Source organism: Protopterus annectens, chromosome 11.part0 (assembly GCF_019279795.1).
Source record: "Protopterus annectens isolate FY-2018-M chromosome 11.part0, PAN1.0, whole genome shotgun sequence".
NCBI lineage: Eukaryota > Metazoa > Chordata > Ceratodontiformes > Protopteridae > Protopterus > Protopterus annectens.
This window is the reverse complement of record NC_056745.1, coordinates 874659302-874683103: the sequence shown is the minus strand read 5'-3', so window position 1 is coordinate 874683103 and position 23802 is coordinate 874659302. Positions and strand designations below refer to the sequence as shown.

At 37.6% G+C, this 23802-nt stretch overlaps 1 protein-coding gene across 2 annotated transcripts in view; it reads left to right on the top strand.

Annotated features, from left to right (window-relative positions):
• TAFA2 (TAFA chemokine like family member 2) overlaps positions 1-23802 on the top strand; it is a 2885489-nt gene that overhangs the window by 2122641 nt on the left and 739046 nt on the right. The gene's annotated exons all lie outside the window — the stretch shown is intronic.

The following is a 23802-nucleotide window of genomic DNA, read 5'->3' as shown; positions in this document are numbered from 1 at the left end:
TGACTGTGTCATCTGCATAATAAATAATTTTTACCTGGCAGAGGTTCATTGGAAGTTAGTTGATAAACAACAGGAGAATAGTAGTGTGAATAAACTGATCCTCGAGAGACTTCTTTGGTTAGAACTGCATAGCAGGAGATGGTAGTATGAATTCTTACTTTGTCTGTTTCTGAGGTAGTTCTTCAATCATGGAAGAGATACTTGGCTGGTACCACATGATAAGAGGGACTTTAGTTAGAAAGTCATGCCCTAGAATGCCAAAATTTTGCAAGATGTCATCTTTAACAGCGAATAAGGTACTCATTGTGTTGCAGTCAAGTCAGTAGCAGTGTTGAAAATGGGAGACAATGCAGTATTGTGGATGTATTCTGTAAGATCTGTAAATATTTTTTTTTCAAAAATTTTGACAGAGTTGGATAAAATTGATATTAGTCAGATGTTTTTGGTGATTTCAGGTTTAGTTAGATTTGGGATGAGTTAAATATTGCTTGCTTCAACAGTGATGGCATTGTATTGGTGAAGAAGTATATGTTGTATAGATGATATAGGATGAAAAGTGTATGTTTTTATACAGGATGATAAAGCAGGAAAGTAATCCACCAGATGATCTGGGTTGTCAAGGAGTTTCTTAATGTCTTTGGTTTGAATTTGACGAACAGTAGAATGTAAAGTGGGGGTTAGTTTTCAGGCAAGCAACCAGTTTCCACAGTTGTTTAGGCCAATTATTTAATATGCATTGAATGGGTTGAAGGGAGCAAGCTTTGTATCTCTTGTTTGATTTTTTTGGCCAGGTTTAGTAATGAAATGCTCATTGTTAACAGAGGATAGGACACCTTAACATTTCTGTCATGATTACCTCTTAACTTGTAAACAGCTTTTAGATCTTTTGTGACCCATTGTTTGTGTCTGATTTTGAACAGTCTGGAGACCTATGCAAAATCTTTTTCCTGCAGGTGGATGAGTGTACCTTTCAGGGACACTGTATTTTTTTTAGGGTGAGGTTAGTGTTTGCAGTGGTAGGTAACCAATTAATACTGTTGGGGGGTGGGTCAGTTTTTTCAGTGGTAGGTAACCAATTAATACTGCACAGATTTTCTTTTGTGACAGAATTGTTGTTCTGAGTTTGGGAATGGCTTTTTACTTGGAATATGCACTGTAGAAATAACTGAGCACTGGTCACTTAAGAAGGGAGCGTGGACACAAATAGTTATGTTGTGAGAACTATTTGTAATAATAAGGTCAAGCAGAGAGTACTTTCTAGACCTGAAGTTATGTTGGTTGGGTTCTTTTATTATTTGTTTTTGGGTTATTTTATTATTTCAAGAAAAGAATCACTCAACTGCCTTAGAATAGTGAAAAACAGTAAAAAAAAAAGGTAAAATCACTATGATGGAACAAAAAGACAACACGTGGATGTCTAGAATGATTTAATACCACAAATTGCACAAGGTTAAGCACTTTCAAACATTCACATAGGTCTTCATCAGAACAATTGTTTACAGAAAACTAACACTATTATATTTTAAAATGCCTAATTCAAATTATTCAATAAAAACACTCAATCAATTAAGCTAAACATTTAAAAAGCCATTAAACTTTTTAAATGCTTAGAGTATACATGTAAAAATATTTGTAAATATGCAATTACCACAAAATAAAATGTTTCTTATTTGTTTATGTACATTTTTCATGGTGAAACTTTCTATGCAATATCACCTTATAATTCACACTGCTATTTAACCTAGGGCATTAAATAGTATCTGCCACTTAAACTCTCTGAAGTCCAACTCTACTTCTCTATCTCCATTAAAGTCACATGGTGCATAATCTATAACAGTGAAAAAAATGTTTATAATTTTTACATAGTAAAGCATGTTTTGCTAAAGCATTATCTGTATTTCTAATTTTAATGGCATGATTAAGATCTATGATTTCTGATGAAGACCTATGTGTATGGTCGAAAGCGACTTAACCTTGTGTAACTTGTGGTATTAAATCATTTTAGATGTCTGTGTGGTGTCCTTTTGTTCCATCATAGTGATTTTACCATTTTGATTTACTGTTTTTCACTATTCCAAGGTAATTGAGTGGTTATTTTCTTGGTGTTTTTGTTTCTACTGCTACTATGCCTCATGATGACACCACAGAAGGAGACAGTCTTCTGGATTTAAGTATTTACAATAATACTATGGGATCTCAGCAGAGTGAAAACAGTAGTGCAGTTCCTAAAGCTGGAGATGTGCAGTCCAATACAAATGTCATATGGCATAACAGCATTATGGAAATGATTGTTGTCCCAGCAATAGCTGTGAGGGATGTTATGGACTGCATTCAGATACCGAAGGATGTATCGAGAGTTTTTTGAATAAGACTTGGCTTTTTTTATGGATTTGGAGGCTTTGTTGTTAAAATACAAATGCCTTCAGTGGGACTTGGCTTTCTTTGATTTTTGTTTGGAAGCTAAGTGAGTCGCCAAAGGATTACAAATTTCCAACAGACCTAGTGGACAGTACAGTATTTCATTCTGAGAAAAATGGAATGAAATATGTGAGAATGCAGGTTTGTCCTTTTTGCGGTTGCTAAGAGACTACCAGCAACAGGAAGAAACCAAGTTGTGTAAGTGGATCGATAGCACCTTGGATAAACTTAGTTTGGCAGTTTCGCCAGCGGAAAGTTGTGCAGCATTGGAAAGGATTCAACTTAAAATTAATCAGTTAAGTGATTTAATTAAAAAGCAAAAAGTAAAGAAAATCAACAGGGATCAGCTTTACTATGAAGGGGAAAAGCAGTCCTCATTCAGTATGGATCTGTGAGGTTCTAATGGCATTCAGGAGCATATGCTAACAGATGACATCATGATACAGACAGAGCAGGCTCCTGGAACAAGCAGTAGACACACAGAGGCTAGCTCTGTGAGTGAAAAAGCTTTTTTATCAACTCTCCATTCAAAAAGGTTAGAAGAGAAGAGGGGAATGGAGAGCAATCACCACCAGAATCGAGTGGAGTCAAATCAAACCGGTTGGGTAGAGAACAAAACAAGGGAAGTGAATCAGACTTGGGCATAAGTAGTGAACAAGCTGGCATGCAAAAATCTGTATCCTTTATTTCAAAAAAGGAGGAGCAATGAGGCATCCATTCCCAGAAGGTAATGCCATTAGAATTTAAAGTTTATAATTTATCAAGAGACTATTTACAGAGGGAGAATATGCAGTTTTGAGTAAAGGCTTCTCCTTCATTCCATCTTGTAGATCCAATTTGGTAAATACTTTAATTGACTTAAAAGGCTACACACGAAAATTACATTTGAGGTACATAATTGGTGATAAGGATTTGAATACCAAAGGTGATTTTGTGGTTCCAAGTTTATGTAACCCACCATTGCACTCATCTGTTAAGGCATTTGAAGAAATGTGCTAAAAGGAAATTAGGGACTTATTAAATAGCAAGAGTAAAAATAAGTACTACAATTTGTCGGACATTGAAAGACAATGTTTTGTGTCCATTCAAAGGGACGACTTCATTAGGGTTATGAAGGCGGATGGGGGGCTATGGTTGTGGTTAACAAAATTGATTATATTTCCAATATACAAATGTTGTTAAAATATGAAGCATTTTATCAGAAAGTTTCAAAAAGTGATGTGTTTAAAGCATTTCGGTAAATTGATTCTTGGTTGAGTGAATGTTTAGTCGAAGGTGTTATTTCTGAATCTAAGTTCAGATTTTTTCAAGTTTCTAAACCAAGGATAGGGTGTTTGTTTGGTATACCTAAGGTACACAAAGATGAAAAAAATCCCCCATGTAGACCTATTGTTTCAGCACCAGTGTTGAATTTAGAGCCACTCTCCAAATTTATAGACAGAGCTTTATTAAAATTGGTCCAAGAGTGTGAATCATTTATTAAAGATTCCTATGTCTTTTTAACAAAAATTAAAGACAAAGTGGCAGGACTGGATGATTTGTTAGTGACTGTGGATATGAAATCTTTATATACCTCCATCCTGCATGACACAGGTTTGGAGTAGATGGGACATATGTTAATTAACAGCAGAGAATTTGAAGTAGGAGAGTGTAAGTTTTTGCTTGAAAGTATGGAACAAGTCCTTACTAACAATTTTTTGGGGTTTGAAGGAGAGTATTTTTTGCCAAAAAAGGGGCGTGACAATGGGAACTAGGATGGCCCCTAATTATATAAATCTAGTGATGGCATACTGTGAAATATATATTTTTTTCTGGTTTACAGGGTAGGAATAAAGTGATCTTATATTATCATTTTATTGATGATTTGTTTTTTGTTTGGAAAGGAGTTACAAAGGAATTAAATGATTTTTTGGATAGTATGAACAGCAGTACCTCTTTTTTAAAGTTTTCTCAAATTTGGAAGATTTTAATATTTCTTTTTTGTATTTAGAGGTTATTAAAAATGTTGAAAATTTTACTTTGGGTTCCATCATTAGTTATAAAAATGTAGCTAGTAACACATTACTGCATTATTCCAGTATGCATTCTACTTATGTTAAGCATAACATAGTTAAAGGACAGTTAGGTTAAAAGACTTACTACTGACCTAACAGTTTTAGATAGATTTGTGAGAGAATTACATGACAGGTTTGAAAAAACGGGTTATCCTTTGACTATTATGGCGAATATATTACAAGATGAAACAGTTCATGACAGTAACACTGTCAGTCGCCACAAGTTACAAGACTGGACTATTTCCATGCCCTTGGATTTTACAATAGACAGTGGTGCAATAAAAGGTATTATTAGAAATATTTGGAGGATTTTGGAATCAAACAGTGATTTGAAATTAGTTCCAGGCCCTAACCCCTCTTTCATCAACAAAAGAGCAAAGAATTTTTTAAAAATTATTACAGAAAGGTGATGACAGAAGTGGGAATACAAGGAACTTTTAAATGTTGCAACTGTAATTTTGTAGATATATAGGGGAAGGACCATTTTTTGAAGTAAGTGGAAGTAACATATGGTAGGTACCAGGGAAGTTCACTTGTGAGCCAACCCATGTGGTGTATTTGGCTAAGTGTTCATCCTGTATTCCATTATATATAGGAAAAACGAGTAGACAGTTAAAAAGGAAGATGTATGAACATACACATGCCATTAAAATTAGAAATATAGATAATGCTTTAACAAAACATGCTTTACTATGTAAAAATTATAAAAAAAATATTTCACTCTTATAGATTATGCACCATGTCACTTTAATGGAGATAGAGAAGGAGAGTTGGACTTCAGAGAGTTTAAGTGGCAGATAGTATTTAATGCCTACAACACCCCTGTGTTAAATTACGCTGTGAATTATAAGGTGGTATTGCATAGGAAGTTTCACTATGAAAAATGTAAATAAACAAATACAAAACTTTTTATTTTGTGGCAGTTGTATATTTACAGATATGTTTACATGTACATTCTTTAAGCATTTAAAAAAGGTTCATGGCTTTTTAAATGTTCATTAGCTTCATTGATTGAGTGTTTTTATTGGATAATTGATTTAGGCATTTTAAAATATAATAGTGTTAGTTTTTTGTAAACAGTTGTTCTGATGAAGACCTATGTGAATGGTCGAAAGCGCTTAACCTTGTGTAACTTGTAGTATTAAATCATTTTAGACATCTGTGGGGTGTCCTTTTGTTACATCATAGTGATTTTACCATTTTTATTTTATTATTTATGGATGATGTCGCAAAAAAGTCAATAGTTTCAATACTGAAGAGTAGAAACAGGCTGAGGCTACAGTCTGCTAGAAGTATAATGTCTTTGTAACAGGATATTAATTAGCTGCTTCGATAGTGAGAGGTTGTGGGTAGGCAGTACCAGAGGTAATAATGTAGAATTTGTTTAGATGCATTTGCAAGAGTTGCTATTTCAGGAAGTGGTCATTACTGGATGAGTTTTGATTTATGGAGGAAGATAAGAAGTTGTTTTTTTAATATGATTAACGTGTCTCCCTGTGGTCTTTTCTTTGGCATGCTATTAAATGCATAATTAGACTAGAAAAATATGTTTGAAGTTTGGAGTGTCTTGTTTTTAATTAAAATACTGTGATACCAGTGCTATGGCATAGAGGGATAAAGTCCAAAATATAGCCCAGGTGACCCAGGTTTGATTTGGGGCTTGAGCATCTGAGGTGCTGGCAGGGAGGGGTGAATTTGTCTATCCCAGGAGAGGAGGGCATTTGTCTAGGTCTTACTTGCTAGGAGATATGATCCATTGATGTAACAGGGAAAAGCATATCAAATAATAGAATAAATTTACCATGGTACAATCACACTTGTGCAACACATCTACTCTGGTGCAATCACAATATCATGTTGAAATGGAATATGTTATATTCATTATTTGTAGTGGAACAGCTGTAAACATGGATATGCTTGAGTAAACCCATAGATACCTGTATTAAAGTGGGAGTTAGACAAGATATTCAGGTTGCAGTAGGATGTTGTACCCTTTGGGAGATAGAAGAGCAAGTAGTAAGTTATCGGTTCATAGGTTCATAGTTGTATACTAGGCTAAAGATCACTGGGGCCCTTATAAGCCTAGCGATACAACCCAAATGTGACCCACAAATTAGATTTATATAGGTGGTGATTTACTGACTGCCTCTGTCCATCAGAGACATATGAGCCGGACCAGGGGTGAATTTCTGATTACTCATCCATTGGTCCAAGTTGCGCTTAAAAAGAGATAGGGAGCAACTCTGATTTACATGGATGAGGATCTTGTTCCAGAGAATGGGAATTCTCTGAGAAACATATCTCTGTCTCCAGCATGTCCTATTTCTGTCATAAGCAACATTTATGTCTTTTAATCTAAGAGTTCTGATGTTATTTATTTTGTGGATGTGCAAAAGGTTAATCAAAATAGGGTCTAGGGATGCCCTGTATGCCAGGCAAAGATCACCTCTGAAAAGTCTACAGGATACCGAGTAAAGAGAAAGAGCTTTGAGGTGATCATCATATGATATTGTGTTTATTCCCTGTATTCTTTTTCTAAAGAATCTTTGTGGGCATTTCAGTTGCTGCATGCGTCCAGTCAGGTACGTACTGAAGGGGGCATTATACCATACAGTTGGTCTTATGATCGCTGAGTACAATGGTATGATAACCTCTCTGGACCTAGATGCCATGCCCTTGCCTATAAGTTGAGCAACATGGAAGAATTTTCTTGCCCCCTTGGTCACATGCTGGTCAAAGGATAGGTTACTCTTTACATGAGTTCCCATACCCCTGACTCAACTTTTAAGGGTATTTTATTGATGGGTTCGCATCTAGAACAAAAGAGGTTATTGTGCCTCTCTACTCATCACTCATTAGACCCATCATAGAATACAATGCCCCATTTGGGATGTACCTTACAAGACACCTGCAACAGCTGGAAAAGCCACAAAAGTACCTCACCAAGAGGATTACTGGCCTCAAACAGATGCCCTATGCAGCCCGACTCAAGAAACTCCAGCTGTACTCAGCTGCATACCGCTTACTCAGAGGTGATCTCTGACTGACATACATGGCCATGTCCAACCCAGAATTGATGGACATGCTCCACTTAAAAAAAACAAATCCCAGAGAGCCACATGCTCCAGAGATATAAACCTCACCAGAACGATAAATAGGACATGCTGGAGGGATAGATTCCTATCCCAGAGACTCCCCATGCTTTGGAACAGGATTCCAATATATCAGGCAGAGCCCTTCACTAACACTCTTCAAGAGAAATCTTGACGGGTGGATGGGAAACAGAAAATTTACCCCGGGGATCACTGCAGTGGCTCTGCTGGACAGTGGCGCAGGGAACTAATGGCTCTGCTGGACAGTGGCACAGGTAACTGATGGCTCTGCTGGACAGAGGCACAGGGAACTAATCTAAGGGGGTGGTGAAAGCCAACACATTCTGGCTAGGATTATAAATGCCCTTGGGCAGATACCCTAGTACTGACCTATGAACCTATGAACCTATAAGTAGTTACCCAGGGTGGTAGTCTTCTCAAAGTGCATGATAGTGCATTTCTTGGTATTTAGTTTTAAACCATGGCTTTGGCACAATCATTTGTCTGTATTAGACCTTCCTGAAGGGCTTCTTATCTTGGGAGGATTCAGTGACTACTCAAGTTTGCAAAGGCCTTTGACATTGGCTTTGAAATCAAAAAAGTAGATGCCAAAGAGGAGTGGACTTAGCACAGAGTCCTGGGGGACTCCACTGGTGACTGGCCTCTTTGTGGATGTAGAATCACCAATTCTAACCTCCTGGGTCCTATTAGTGAGACAACTTGCTATCCCAGTGTGATGCGAAGGGATTTATACTTAGTTCCATAAATTTGTTGACAATGCCTGAGTGGGCTTTTATATCAAATGCTTTAGCCAGATCTAGACAGGCAGTATGCACTGTTTTCCCTTCATCCATTGCCTTAGTGGTCTTTTCAAAGAAGTCCACCAGATTCAGTAAGCATGACCTTCCTTTGACAATGCCAAACTGGGATGGCTCTAGTGTTTGCAGGTCTCCTATGTCGTAGGATCATAGGATCATAGGAAGTTACTAGGCTATTGGCCCTTAGGCCTTTATAAGCCAAGCCAAGAGTTTAGCCCATGTTTGGACAAGTCAACACCCAAAGCCCCTGTCCAGCAGGGACACAGGTAGAATCCCAGGGGTGTATTTTCTGTTTCCCATCTAGTTATCCAGGTTGCGCTTGAAAGGGGATAATGAGGTACTCTGCTTGATGTTGAGAGGGAGTCTATTCCACAGATGGGGGAGTCTCTAAGACACAAATCTGTCCTGCCAACATGTCCTATTGATGTCACAGACCAGGTTTAGGTCATGCGTGTGGGTTACTCAAGTGGAGTTTGACTTGCAGATATGCAGTAGTCCCATCAAGTGGGGTCTGAGATTGCTTTGAATGCCAGAAAGAGGTTACCTCTGAGGAGTCTGTATGAAACTGAGTAGAAGGACAGGGCTTTTAGCCTATCTGTGTAGGGTAGGTGTTTGAGGCCCTGGATTTTTCTGGGGAGGAACCTCTGTGGTCTCTCCAGCTACTGCATGTGCTTTGCGAGGTACATGCCGAAGGGGACATTGTACTCAATAATTGACCTTATAAGGGAAGAATACAGGGCTATTATGACCTCTTTGTCCCTGGATGAGATACCCTTACTTATGAAATGGGCCATGTAGAAAGCTAGCATACAATAGAAGCAACATGATGGTCAAAAGTCAGGTTGCTATCAACCTGGGTGCCCAAATCCCTCATGACTGATTGCATGCTTAGGACATTGTTATTAATGTGATAATATGTGGGGCGTCACTCTCCCCAAAGGGGATGATGATGCATTTTTTGGCATTCAGCTTGAGGCCATGTTTCTGGCACCATTCATTTGTTTGGGTGATGACCCACTTGTAGGACGTCCAGCTTGCAGTCATCTGCAAACTTGGTCAGCCATAGCCCACTGGTTTTGGCCTGCATCTCAGAGAAGTATATATAGAATAACAGAGGCCCCAAGACCGATCCCTGGGGTATGCTGCTCATTACGGGTCTATTGCTTTAGGTGCCTTTCCCTATTTTGATTAGGTGGGGTCTATCAGTGAGCCAGTTTGCTGCCCATCTGATAACATATGGATTGATGCCTAGTTGAAAGAATTTATCTATTATGCCCAAGTGGGGAATAGTGTCAAAGGCTTTGGCCAAGACAAGGTAGGTGGTGTGCACAGTCTTCCCCTCATCCATGACTTTGGTGACTGTCTAAAAGAAGTAGAGTAAATTTAACAAACATGACCTCCCTTGATAAAGTCACGCTGTGTGGGATCGAGTGTTTGGAGGTTGCCAATGTCTCTGTTAATGAGATCCATGATAATCCATTCCATGGCCTTGCAGATCAGGCTAGTTAGGCTGATGGATCTATAATTTCCCAGATTGGTGGACGGTCCACCTTTGTGTAAAGGGATGACAGTGGCTGTCCTCCACTTGGCTAGGACAAAGCTGGTACTCAGGCTTTGGTTGAATAGGATGCTTAATGGTGCTGCAAGTTCATGCCTGAGGTCATGTAGAATGCAGCCTGGGATGTTATCGAGTCCCATGGAGGCTGTATTTTTTGCCTTTGTGAGGGCAGTGATGACCTGTTCCCTAGAGATAAGGGGAGGGGGGGCAGGTACTGAGGATGTCCTGAATTACTGATGGGGGGGGCAGAGGGTTGAAGTTTTTGATGAATCTGTCAGCCAGTAAGTTGGCTATATCTACAGCTTTTATGTATGTGGTGTCCTTGATGAGTTCTGAACAGATCTGGGTGCTTCCTTTGAGTTCGCTGACATATGTGAAGAAGGCCTTATGAGTGTCTCTAGTAGATGTGGCCAATTAGGACTCGACATTGGCTTTAGAGGATTTCACTAGTGCTCGTATGTGCTGTTCAGGCTAAGGAAAGATTGCTTCCAATTGGGCACCTGCTCCTTCTTGGTCCTGGACAGCAATTATTTATTTTTGTTATATAGTTTATTTATTGCAGATGTCCACAAGACAGGTTTACTCTTCCTTGAGGAGGATGATTTTGTTCTGTCAGGTATTCCTTATTCCATGCATATAGATGTTTGTATAGTACTTTGGTGTAGATTTGGACATTGATGCCAGTTCCAACAGAGGGGGTCGGGGCTGTGAAGCTGTTTATACCCATCCCTCATGAGGTTGTAATCAGCTTTGGAGAAGTTTTTTGTTTGACCCTAGCTAGAGGGGGGTTAGGGGGAGAAGCTGACTTCGAAAGTGACCGCTTTATGGTCGGATCTTACCAGGGAGGATGATACTGTAGGGAGGTGCTGCAGTGGTTACTCATGTTGGTTAATACCAAGTCCAAGATATTAAGGGGGTAGTGACTAGGTGTTCCAAGGCATTTTCATTGATAAAATTGAGGAATCTCTTGGCATTTACAAAGTGGCATGAGTAGTTTTTCCAATCTGTGGTTGGGTGGTTAAAGTTGCCCAGGATCAGGTTAAAGGGTTGAATCTTGACAGATTTGAAGAGGTACAGATAGGTAGAGTGGGCTTCTTGAGTCAAATTGATATGAATAGGGGTCTTGTCAATGGTTAACTGCACCTGGAGTGTCTCCTGTGCATCATACTGTTTGACCAGCCTGGAGGAATGTATCACTTTAATATATATTGAAACTCTTTTGGCTTTGCTGGCCATAGTTTGCGGTCTGAATGTATGATAGGATGAGTAACCAGGTAAGGCTGGGGTGCTCTCCGCAGCTTTGAACCAGGTTTCTGTGACTGCACAAATGTCATCATCCTCCAGGGTTAAGAATGCTTGCAATGAGTGTAGTTTCATGTTTGGAGTCCTAGTGTTTAGCTGCATGAACTTTAATTTGCTTTTTGTTGAAATTTTTATGTTGTTTTTATCGACCCCAGGACTTTTCCTAAAAAAGGTACTATGGGGGAAGCAAGGCCCTTTGCCAGAAGCCTAAAGCCCAAATGAGAGAGATGCAGGCCATCTCTAGCAAAGCATCATGTCTGTCAGTCATATCTTCCCAGGCTGTCAGGTACTGGATCCCCCTGGAATGACACCAGAAACTAGGCCACTTGTTAAAGTCAATCATTTTCTGTTTGTATTGAGGCATCATTCTGGGTGATGGTAGAATGCTGCTTAACACTAAGGATATATCTGCCTGGGATACATATTCAGTGAGCTCAATCATGTCTCTCCTCATATAGTCCAGGGACGCACAGCTCAAGTCGTTCACCTCAATGTGGACTATGACAGAGCCATAACAATACCTGTTGTTGAGAGACCTGAGTGCGTGCATGATATAGTGGATTGTGACACCTGACAGACAACTACCTGTGACCTTCTCCTTATCCAGCCTGGTGAGTGGCACATCTGTGTGTCTCACAATGGAGTCTCCTATGACTAATATGTTGGGTTTATGGTTAGGCCTTTGTGGTTGCGAGACACAGGTGTGTGGACTATACGTGGTGTATAATGTGGAGGGTTTTGGAGTTCGTATGTGTTTTTACCTCTGAGGTCTCCTTTGTTTGGGTTTGTTTTTGTTGAGAACCTCCACATATGTGGATGTGTGTTGTGTACTTGTGGGTGATGTTTTTGGTGTCGTGATTGTATTAATAACCTTCTCATTGCCAGATATTCTGGCTTATGAGGGAGAGAGCATAGACTCTATGTTCTTAATGTAATTGCATCCCTCACAAATTGTGTTCCTAGGTGGTAATAGTAGATGGTTATCCATGTACATGAGGCAGTTGCTACACTGCAAAGGATGCCCATATCAACCAGGCTGGCAGGAGAAACCGTAGGAAATTGTCCATCCATATTTGTCAGAATTTGAGGGAGAGAGGCCAGGGAGAGCTAAGGGGTAGACCTGAAGCCCAAGTGCTTAAACCAAAATTAAGAGGGTTAGAATAACACAGTTTAAACAGGCTACAAACAAGCAGTAATAAATTCAGCAGAAAAGGTACAATTGAACACTTTAGAGAATAAGTAGCCGAAAAAAGCAAGATGAAGTAATAATAGAGTAGGAGGAGGAAACACAAATACTCTAAAAACAGCTGAATAAAGTTTTTTTTTGTATAGTGGAAAGGGAGAAAAGAGGAACAGAAGATAATTTAAGGTTACAAAACTAAGGGGGTTGGCCTTCCCAAATATTCTTTATGTATTAAGTAGAATAAGCTAATCAGACTGGACTGCGAGGAGTGTCCCAGTTCGAATTTACAGGAGGGGCAGGCAACTGCAAAGCCACCATGTGTAAGAACAAGACAACAATAAAGATGGATGGTGGGGAACTATTCTACAGCTACTAGCTACACTATTTTAGGAAGAAAACACTACAGGAATGTTTATCACAACAGAAAAGTAGCAGTGAAGACACTACATGAAAGTTTTAAACAGAAAAAAGAGCAAGGAGACTCTACAGAATGCTTTTAACTACAAATAAATTAGTTATGTGATACACTCCTTGGCAGGAAAATCAGAATAATTGCCATGGCGTTGCAAATAAGACTAGTCAGACTAATGGGTCTGTAGTTTCCAGGATCTGTTGAAGGTGCTCCCTTATGTAGGGGGTGATCTTTGCAGTCTTCCACTCATGTGATACAAATTCTGGTTCAAGACTGTAGTTAAATAATGACACCATGGGTTATAATAAGTCATATTTTAGACCATTCAAAAGGAATCCTGGGATGTTACTGGGGGCTACTGAGCCCATGATCTTGGCTTTAGTGAGTATAGCCAGTACATGTTCCCTCATTATAGGTGAAGGGTTTATGTTTGAGGGTATTTTTGAGGGGACATTTGGGGGTGAGCAGGGGTAAATTTGGAATTGAATTTGTATGCTAACAGGCTCGGCAGGCTCAGAAAATGTGACACCAATAATCAGCAGTTCAGCACATTGCTGTGTGCTGTCATTGAGGTTCTGACTTATCTGTAGAAGATCTTATGATTATCTTTCACCTGGAGGCTGTCTTAACCTTAGCGCTGGCTTTGCTTGACCTAATTAGCCCTCTTAATTGTCTATTAACTTTGATGAGAGTGTTTCTTTTTTTATAGAAATTACCCTGGCAAATTTTTGCCATAATTTTTTTTTCATTTTGTTGTATATCCATTTAATTTGGGATGCCACTGGGGTTGTTTGTTTCTGGGGCAAGTCCTGGGCTTACTTCTGGTAGTTACAGCAGCCTCTATGCAGCCACTGTCATGGTTGTACAGAGTTTCTTAGAGCAATTCAGCATAGGCTGCTGTGCTCTCTGGATTTGGAGGGAACACTGAATTTTGACAGTCCATCACTTAATAAAGGTACTTTGCCTTGGAATAGTTCCTCACTGTTACTGATTTTAATGGGATTATGGAGTTGATTTTTGATTTCAGTGTTAATTGTGGACATTAGAGTCAAGAAGCATTAGTATAGGAGGAGACAGCATGGTAGCAGTTACAAGAGACTTAGACTGCACATATTTTATTTGCAGTTGTGCCTTCAGTGTTTATTAGTTAGGCCTAAATATTTTGGAGGCCAAGAGAGAAGTGAGAGAAAGTGGTGGTAAGGGAAAGGATTGTTTTTATGACAGTTAGCCTGTTGAGGAGTAAGAGCACAGCCAAGGGCTCTGGTGAAGGTCTTTTAATTTATTTTGTTTTATTTATTTATTAATGTTGTTTACTGTGGAAGAGGACTTGGGCTCATCCTGGTGTACAATCAGACATCAAGTTCAAGAATTACAAGTAAAGAAATAAAACCTATAGCGGTACAGTATTCAGGATCAATTATTCATTACGGTCATAGGTGAAAGTGAGCAGATTACAAACCAAATAATAGCTGTTATCAGTTATCAGAGCAGCTGTGTAAAATGAGACTCGAGATTAAGAGGTTAAAAGGACATATGCATATTTACAAGATGCATGTGGTGGGGACTGGATAGAGGGAGATATACATAATGATAGTTGGTGAAGTGGAGTGGTGAGGTATATTTAATAAAGCTACACTTAGTTGTCTGCTTGCCTGTACTAGGAAGGTAGGGGTCCTTGGGGACCTTGTGTCATTCAATGTTGGTTCTTATCAGAAAGATTTTGTTTAGAGATATAAGCATAATAGTATATTTTAAGAGCTTGTGGAAGTGTTGGGAGGATGAGGTTCTAATTATGGTGGAACTAGAAGGATGGTATTTGAAGGGAGATATTGTATGGGGTCATTTAGTGTAATGAGTTTGGTGATTTTTGGAGCTGGATTAGTATGTGCATCAAAACAGTTTGTGAGTCAGGAAGCAAACAGCATGAAATGCATTACTGAAAACCAACTGACCCTCCAGATAAAAATAAATAGCATGTTTAATTGTACTAGGTTAAGTGCAAAAATAATGTAAAGCACAAACAGTCACTATAGCAACAGAAAACATCCACACCAACCTGAAGTCAAGTTACACACACACACACACACACACACACACACACACACACACACACACACACACACACACACATACAGTAGAAAGACTACCACACATTGTTTGACATAAGTGTTAAATTTGATGATATAAAATGGTAAAACACTGCTTACATACAAATGCATATTAAAACAGAACTAAGACATGCATACAATTACCATCAAATCCACTTAATCAAAGGCATCAATCATGCCATTAGCTAAATCAACTTGAAGGAAAGCATTATTGCTTGTATGTATGTGTCTTTCACTTTTTGGAGTTGCCACTTAAATGATTAATCTTGTGAATATCTTTTAGGTTGTTACCTGGAAAATCGTTATCCATGTTTGTGAATCACTGTGATACTGATTCATCTAGCATAACTAAGTTGAAGATGTGTGTAGCATTAACACCTATTTATAAACTGGAATGTGCAATAAAACACAACAGTTTGAAAGAAGTGTCTCAAATTATTGTCCTGAAACTTTCACAGTAAAAGCATAACTCTGCACAACAATCATTTAGTTAAAATGGCCAAAAGAACTATTTTTACAATGAAATATACTACAGAACATACAATTATTATTATACATTACTACCAGATACAAAATTCAACCTGCAAAAATATAGGTGCCCATTTTATAAGTGCAGTAAGGCACTTGGGAGTATGGTTACTGTTTGAGTAAGGGATAGGTAAAGGAATTGTTTTGTCTTGTGTGCCCCATGTAACTCATGTGCTCCATCTTACTCATGTGTGCTAACCCTATCCCTGTCCCTAATTTCAACCCTATACCCTGTACTCCATTTTTTATGTTGGTGTTTCCCTGTTTGCAAAATGAGACAACTTGTCAGTTTTATGTAGACTCTGTGCAGTGTATTTTTAGCATGGTGAAGTTAGTTTTAAAAATGATGTTGTTTGATTAGTGTAGGTTTTGGTGAGAAGTTTTCATATATCACACACACACACACATACACACACACACACACACACACACACACACACACACACACACACACACACACACACACACACACACACACATACTCACGTGCACACATGCATACACACATTATCAGCATGAGGTTACAGGAGGCAAGCTCTTTCTTCTGAATGCCAGTGAGTTTTAAGCTTAATAATCAGACAAATATTTTATTTGAAATCACAGAGTTCCAAACAAAAACAAGGCTATAGAGAAGTCACAACATATTAGTTTAATAATCATGAACAGTTGTTTGATGACTGCCTCTGCTCACAGACTTAAGATGCAACCAACAAAAATAAATTGCGTAATGAAACTTGAAAAACAGAAGAATAAATCCCAAATTCTTATGCAAATGTAAGGGGGGATTGTAGCAACACACCACTGTGTGCCTAGCAATGAGAAAAATGTACACTGCAAGTGGTAACTTAAGTTATATTGCTTAAGTATGCAGGTCAGCAAGGACATACAAAACAATATCAGCTACAGGCAATAGTTAACATAATTCAGATGTATAGTACAATAACAGGCTTATTATTCTGCAGTTGAAAAGTCAGATCAAACTGCACTCAATAAAAGTGTTGCAGCAGAAAACAGTAACACATATGCTTCTTTAAACTAGATGGATACAATCCTTTGTTTCTGTATGTTATAGCAGTACTGAGTTTGTCAAAGGGTGGTCCCCATAACACTTCTGATAAATCTTTTTGATGTCAGTATCAGGTTATTGACTGGGTGGCTAACAAAGCAAATAAAGCTTTTAAACATGACAAGTGACAAAATACAAAGCATAATATAAAGAAGAAATGTTACTTTAAGAAGTCTGCTTGGGAATAAAGATGCAAGTACTGGTGAATGCTATAGGAAATCAAGCACTTTTGTGCCATTACCTCATCCTAGAGTGGAAATGTTTACACGTCTTTGTGAAAATGAAGTAGCCAGATCCAGGCAAGGAGGGAACAAGAGACATTTCCGCAATTTAAATTGTAGTGAGAATATAATTTTGCAAGAGCTAATAAAAAGGGAAGATACAGCAGTTAAACCACATGACAAAGGCGGAGCAACAGTAATGATGAACTTTGCTCACTGTAATAGAAAAATGGAAGAATTACTAAAAGACCATAATACTTATCTGAAGATTTCTAAGAATGATGTCAGTACGATTATAAATAATGTACAAGACACCATTTATGATATGCTTATGACCAGATGCATAACAAAAGAACTGTATGATGTTTTTTGAAGTTACTCATCTACAAATACCTATATTGAGTGGTTTGCCTAAGATACCTAAAGATAAAAAGGATCGACCTATGTGCCCGATTTTATCAGGGAGAGGTTGGATCATGGAACCACTATCAATGTATTTAGATGGAGAATTAGAAAAGCTACTACCACAAGCAACTACAGTATTTAAAAGACACTGCTCTTTTTCTAAAGAATCTATATAAGAAAATGAGCACATGTAAAGACTTTTCAGGTGTGTTAATGGCTACCCTGGATGTACGAAACTTATTCACAGTAATACCTAATGACTGTGGTATTGAAGCCATTAGGAATTTTGCATGCTTAGGAACTGTAGACATTTATCTGATTTGTAGACTCTTAGAATTGGTGTTGGATAATAATACATTTACCTATGACCATAATTACTACTGGCAAAAATGGGGGTAGTTATGGGCAGTCCTTGTGCCGATAGGTACTCCAGTCTTGTCTTAGCCCAGCGGGAAATAGATCATATTTTAAATATCTCCAATCCATGGATAGATAATTTGATTTTTTAGAGTCGATTTGTGGATGATGTCTTTCCTGTGTGATATGGAGATGAGAAAGCTCTACAGGATTTTGTATCTTATCTGGCTACTACTACTTCTTTTTTGGAATTTGATCTGCATATGTCAACTGAAGAGATAGAATATCTAGATGCCAAACTATATCTGGATCCTAAATTAGGACTTAATACCAGCCTGTATAGGAAAGACACCTGGAGAAACCACATGTTACATGAGATAAGCATGCACACCAGGCATATTTACACAAACATTGTGGAAATCAAGTTCTCTGAATATCAAGATTATGCACCCAAAATAGTGCTTTTCTATCGGAACAAAGGAGACTGATTGATAATTTCATTGTGAGAGGGTATAACAGGAGGGATATTTCAATGGATCCCGAAGATGCTATGGAATTGAGAGAGAGAGAAAAGGATGTCCCTGTTATTTGAAAGAAGGAGTCGCAATAGACAAGGATCTAAGAATAAAATGTTAAGATGCACTTTAACTTATAGTACAGACATAGTGATGGTATGTGATGTCATAAGGGAATATTGGCCTTTCCTTACATCCAATGACAACATAAATGAAATAGTAGGAGATGTCTCTAGATTTGCATTTAAGAATAGAAAAAAAACTTGAAAAGACTTTTATGTCATAAAGATGGACTCCAGCGATCCAAAAATAAGAACAAAAATGACTGCAGGAAAGGTACTTTTAAATGTGGTCATTGCAAGGCATGTGATTATATATAAATATTGGACCAATTTAAGCATGCTGTCACAGGATTGATTTACTACTTTAGGGGATATGTGACTTGTAATAGTAAGAATGTTGTATATATTGCCACTTGTGAGCTCTGCTCTGCTTTTTATATTGGCAAAATGAATAGGCTTTAAAGAAAGAATTCTTCATCATGTGTCCGATATAAGGAACAGCGTTGAAACCAATGTCTTGTCGTGTCATACCAAGAAAAACATTAAAAAAACACACTTAAATTCATGGCACTTGAACAAGTATTGGAAGACATGAGAGGTGGGGACTTATGTAACAAAACTGAAATAGTGGAGACGAAATGGATTATTGAGATGAGAACTGATCGCTCTCCAGAATTGAGTGGGATAGTGCCATTAAAACTGATCTTAGAAGGACAACATCTTTTGAAACTAACTTAATTGGTTGAGAAAAGAGGCTTGCTCAAAACTTTTTGAAGACTGGATGGCTAGTTGATTGGAGGAGAAAAAGAGGCTTGTCTGAAATTCTTTGAAGACTGGACAGCTAGCTAATTAGAAGAGAAGAAAGGAGTTGATTGGACTATGAGCCAGGATTGGCTACTATTTGTTTCATAGAGCAAAATGACTGGCGTATTCAATAGGATCTGAAGAAGGTTATGGCTGAAAGCACTAATCCGTTCCGTTTGTTTTGTTTTATTCCTTCAAAGAGACTTAATACATTTTAACTATTTTAATAAAAGGAAGTCTTTATTTTAAGTGAGTTTTGTAGTCTGTGGTGGTACGTCCACAATTCTCTTTGTTTAATAGTTACCATAATAGGTAGACAATGTGCCATAATTTATACCACTGTACAGACTCAGATGTGAAAAAAGTAGAGGACATAAGGCACAGACACTGTTAGAATACATCAGATTATGTATTCACAAAAGAATAAAGGTTTCTAGGAAGAGTTACTAAACACAATACTAAAGAGAGTAGAAATGGCATGTCGGCATCATACAATTGATAAAACAGACAGCATATAAGTTGTAGAAGGAAGGGGAAGTAAGTAAAAAAAAAAAAACAAGAAAGAAAGGAAGACAGCGAAGTGAGGCAGGAAGTTGAGTATGTTAATCATTTCTCCTATTTTTGTATTGGTTTCTGTCCATGAACAATAGCACCACATTGGGTCTACAGGAAAGTATGCAAATGAATAAAATACCTGAAAGATCTGGCAGCAGAGATAAGACCCAATGTTGTTGCTTCATGAATATTAATAAAATGTTTTGTATGCATCAGTTGGTGAAGATTAATGGGCATATTTGAATAAACATTTGCACATACACATATGTAGCTGAGAGACATATACATGCACACATACATGTGTGCACACAGACATGCATACATACACACAGTCACACACATGTATGCACACACACATGCATACACACACACCGTCTTCTAAATCTTAGAGACAATTTCACTGACCTGTTTGATCTATAAGTTCAAACCCATACACTTTGAAACAGCAGTGTCGTACATACTGATTGTTTTTTTAAAAGAACTTCATGTATAAAGTGCTCTCCCCACTAATCTTACTAATGTTTGTGGCTTTTCAAACTGTCCTCAAGAGGTCCGATTAATCTTAGAAAACAGACAATTGCTATTGAAATGAGTAGCTCATACAGATTGTGAAAACTTAAGAATGTGTCTTTTCTTGGAAACAATGAGGAAAAAAGACTTCTCAGGTAGCTTTTGTTTTTCATTACTGAAAACATAGGCGAAATGGAAATGGGACCTATTAAGGGCAAGCTTTTTATCTACAAGTTATGCTCTGATCACTTTCTACACTCTGCAGGTTATCAAATCTACAGTTAGCTGTATGTGGGGGCCCTGAATTCATAGCCTGTAATGGCCACTAAGACATGCCTCTGTGTTCCATCAGAAATGCATGACTCTGTAAAACTCGTCTCAGCCAGAGGTAATTTATGTAGCTTGTATTTGTGGTCTGTACAATGCTGAAATGTTAGTTGTGTTATCCGAGGATGAAAAATCTTGTAACAGAATGGTGTTGTAAATTTTCTGGTCCTTTTTTTGCCATAAATAACTTCAGTACAGCAAACAAAATGATGTAGTGGTGAGATATCCCTTGTACTATACTGTTGGCAGCTCTGTAACAAGAAGAATGTGTCAGTAACAATTTAAAGGGAAGCAAAAAAAAGTTATGCACCAGCTTGCTTCACTTAAATGCTCTCATCAGATATGAGTTTTTGATTTCTATATCTACACACTCACCCTAAGTACATTTATTTATTATTTATTAAATGGGTAGTTAGGAGGAACTTTCTAGGCATCTTCAGGCATGAAATGATGAAGTAACAGAAAAACAATTAGCTTAATGCATGCATCAGTATATAGTAATCTGTAGCAAGAGTATAGCCAGGTATATTCTATATATTCATGTAAAGGCATTGTTGAGGAATGTCATGACTCAGAAAGACTCAGAAAGCCCACTTTGAATACTAAACGTTTTATGGATATAAGAGCAATGGCTGAAAACAATGTGCCCATTTTTAACTCCAGGGAGCATACATTCGCTGAATAATTGATGGGGCACTATTACAAGGTTTGAGTACAATATAAACATTTCTGGCTAAAACCATTGATATATAATATAAAGCACATAATATATAGTTGTATTTGTGTAGTAGTACAGATGACATGTGGATGGAAGGAAGGAAGTGGTACCTACATACTTACATACAAATATTTCAAGCACAGGCATTAAAGCCCTTCTAGCTTGCCAATATACCAAAACACTTTTTCCCATAATAAGTATCCAGGCTGTTCTTAAAAAATATCTAAACTAGTACTTGCTTTAATGTAATTTTGTAGTCTGTTGCATGTATCAGCTGCTCTGTCAGAGAACCAATTAGTACACGTCCCATTCCTATAGAATCACCTAGATAGGTTGTCTCATGATTCTCTAGTACTTTTTGTGAACCCCAAACATGCCCAGAGGTAGTTGTCACTAAATGCCCTGTATACCTGAATAAGATCTCCTATTAGATATCTGTAAGAGAAACTGTACAAGTTCAGATATTTTAGTCTTTCATAATAGCATAAATTTTCACATCCATGGATACCCTTGGTATATTTCCGTTGTACTCTTTCCAGTTTACTCATGCTTGTTTTCTTATAGGGTTTCCATATTGTTATTCCATACTCAAGCTTGGGTCTAGTGTAACTAACAAACAATGACTTCATTATTTTTGATTTACTAGACTTTATACATTTTTATACAACTTATAGTTCTATAACTGTCATTAACCAATTGGATGATATGATTAGAAAAACTCATAGCTGAATCTACCCATATACCCAGGTCCTTAAATGAGTCTACAGTTTCAATCACTGTGTGCTGTATTACATATTCACATTTCAATTTATCCCTACCAAATCTCATATGCTTAGTTTTTGATATATTTGTCATCATAGTATTCTCCTGTGCCCAAATGGTCAATTTAGTCAAGTTGTTTTGCAGACATGCCTTATCTGTAACACATGTAATCAGTTTACCCAATTTCAGGCAGTCTGTATATCGACAGTAGAACACCTCAGATGAAAAAGTTAGGTCTGAAAGATACAATCTAAACAAGCAAGGGCCTAGGACAGAGCTCTGTGGGACACTCTGACTGTAACCAAGGATTTCACCTGTCCAGTTGCTGTATGATACTTTCCATGTCCTATTTGAAGCCATGCAGCTGACCATCTTATCAAGAGTACATCAATACCTAATTGTACTAATTTATTGATCAGTGTTATGTGTTTGACACTGTCAAATGCTGAAGTTAAATCTATATAAATTACATCACAGCACAATTTTTCATTCATAGCTGTTATTATATTGTTATAGAACATCATGTTACAGGTGGTAATAGAGCTATTTTCAAAATATGCATACTGATATATGGTTTCAAGTCCCAACTTATCCAGTTCTGACAATAACTTATCCAATATTACCTTCTCCATTATTTTTCCACAACATGAAAGTAGTCTTAATGGTCTATATGATCCTACTCCCCTTTTCCTTAAAAACAGGTTTAATAAGTGCATGTCTCCAATCTTAAGGAATTTCCTCATATTTATATGACCTTGTGAATAGTAGATATAATGGTACTGTAAGTTCTTGATTAAGTGTTCTCAGGTCATTGTTACTAATTCTGGGTCCTCCCTCAGCTTTGTTTGGATCCAGTTTGCACAGTTCTTTTTTAATATAAGCTAATTTGATTCCAGTGTCTGGGGTTACCTGGATGTCACTAGGACAACTTACCACCCCTTTTGTGGAGCCAAACTGTTTTACATAAAATTTTGTAAATATATTTATAATCTTTTGTGTCTTTAGAATCTAGACACTGTTTATCAATTTGTGTGTCTTTACTCCTTCCACATCTTATGTATCTATAAAATGTTTCCTATTATGCTCAATATCTTTATATAAATTTTCTTCAAATTCTTCTTGATCTTGTCTCACACTGTGCTTAATCTGTTTGTCCAGCTTATTTATTTCAGTTTTTAAAGTTGTAGTTTGACCTCTCTTCCATTTCATATATTTTTTTGTCTCTCACCTTAATCAGATATGTATCTTGTTCTTATGGAAATATATCCACCTGATGTATGCCTAAATCCTGATGTTAAACATTTTTATGATTTTTTTGCACTCGAACAATTTCTCCTTCAAACCTTTCCACATTCCATCTGCAGTTTTTCCACCCGCTGAACACCTCACTCCAGTTAGTTTTACATAGTGACTGTTTTGCTTCCATATAATCTGCAATTAACCATCTGATGCTGTTAATCTTTGTTCATTCCTTACTGATGGGTTATTGGTTCCGTCCTTGGAACCAAGCCTGCCAATATCAAGCTCACGTCAGCCAAAAACTCTCGAGCCAAGGTCCTACCCAGAATGCTCTGCTCCCTGTTACCTCAGATCTCATTTGCCGCATTGCTGTACAACCGTGTCAAGCCACCCTCTCAGCTGTCTAATTTTTTGAAAGTTTTACACATTGTTCTTACTTTAAATATTTTCAAATAGTTTCTACTAATATTTTCCTACCCTATCATATACTCTAGACTCTCTTCCTTTAGTCGTTTCCCTTTATTACCATTTTTTTTACCTTTGAGGTAATTCTTCATTACTATTATTGGTAATCCTTCTTTTTCTCTTCTTACCCTTTTGGGTAGCCTTTCCTCTTCTTTTTGGTACTGTTCTTCTTCTCCACATCATTATGTTGGATAAGAAAAGTAGTGTTGGTTTCAAGCAGTGTAAGGATTGCAGCCATAAGTTACCACTTCCCAATAGCCATGACTTATGTGTCTACTGTCTGAATGTCAGGACTCTTACCGAGAGGAAGAATAAGTTAATTT